Raw genomic sequence first — 1770 nt, 5'->3', positions numbered from 1 at the left:
TATATATATCAATGATTTTCAAATTACACTAACGGCTTATTTTTTTCAGTGTTACTGTAAATGTTTTTAATACTGATTTTAAAAGTTATCTGCAGGGTCGTAACCAGTTGCCGTAGGGTGGGATGCGTGGGTTGCACAAATGCATAAAACCAGAACAGAGAAAAAAAAATTTACTTAAGAATTATTATCACAATACACAACATTGATTGATTATAAGTCAAATGCGTTTTTCAGAGAAAAAATGTATCTTCTTTGCAATTTTAAGATAAGTCAACTTTTCTAATAATACCCTCTTCTACACGAGGCAAAATACAGGGGGACGAGAGCTAAAAACGGACGTATGTAAGATTTTTTTTCTTGAATCAAATGTGAGTTTATATACATACAACTTTTATTGTGTGACTTTAACACTTTAAACTTACTTTCTTATTTAGGTCTTATCTCTTCCTATTGTATAATAGCCTATTTTGTATAATTTGTCATTGTATTGTACTGTACGTGTACAAGTCAAATATAAAGATAACCAATTCATTGAATTTGCCTTAAAAATGTTATACGGTAGCTTGTTCATTAAGGCCTTACAAAATTGTACATCATATTATATAATTATTTTATAAGTAGTTATTTAGTTATTTATTTTTTGTCTTTTTACTTTTGTGCACTTCAGGAAAAAATAGGCAGTACACTGCATATAAAATTACATTTAGGCCTACGAGTTTTAGTTATTTTTACTCAACTTTGCATGCGATCTTCACGAAAGTTTTGTTAGACTATTCTATTTAACGATATGGGTAATATCACATACTTATATTATGAAATACCTTTTAAAATGTAAATGCGTTAATAGTGTATTTTAAACGTATAGTTTAAAATAAAATAACTTGTTGTAAATGCATTTTTAATTGCTGTATTATTGTATCCACAAAGGTGGAGCGAGGGAAGATAGGTCACAAAATAAAATGATTTTTTTGCTCGGATGTTTTCATTAAATTAAAAACAAGGGTTTTTTGGGGTATGCAAGAACCCCCTCACCTCTAGATACTTTACTGCTCGTAGATCTGCACCTGTTTCACACTACGCTTATTCAATTCAGAAATAGCAGAAGATTGTTTTGTTTACCCAATTCACGACTAGCACTGCAGCTGCCACACGTCCCCATCCCAGGTTTTCTAAAAATTCATACCGACCCCCTGTAACATAATTTACGTACAAGTGGGCTTTAGCCTGGGTTCCAGGCCATAACCGTCGAAAGCATTTTGCAAGTGGTCCGGCCATTTTAATAAGAGTGGGCATGGGTGGGTGGTAGGGTGCAACACATTTTTTTTTCACTATGGTTGAAAAAATGGCTCCTCAGCCGGGAAATAGCACATGCATAATTTTAGAAAAATTAATGTCTTCACTTTTAATTTAAGGGTTACAATTTTTTATATTGGAAGGCCTAATCAGGGCCGGCTTGGCCATTATACCTTTGCCAGAATTTTATAATAGTTATTTGTTATTTTATATTATACCTCTAAACAATTTCAAAATCAATCTTAAATATTGAAATTAAGGATTGTCAATAAAGTTGAAATGTACACGGCAATACAATAAATTGTGTTATATATTACTTGCACATAGATATATTAGCCAATGCACTGTTTTGTGTATAGCGTTTTTTTTTCCTATTGAATGATGATAATGTTAGTGGCAATGTCAGTAATATTTTAATGGAAAGACAAGTTGATGTCTGGCTACTAAGAAATGTTTAATTAAGAATAAATAAGAGCA

This window comes from Anneissia japonica, unplaced genomic scaffold (assembly GCF_011630105.1).
Source record: "Anneissia japonica isolate Jap-2015-1 unplaced genomic scaffold, ASM1163010v1 scaffold3782_len1007564_cov172, whole genome shotgun sequence".
In the NCBI taxonomy this organism is placed as follows: domain Eukaryota; kingdom Metazoa; phylum Echinodermata; class Crinoidea; order Comatulida; family Comatulidae; genus Anneissia; species Anneissia japonica.
This window is presented reverse-complemented; position numbering follows the sequence as displayed.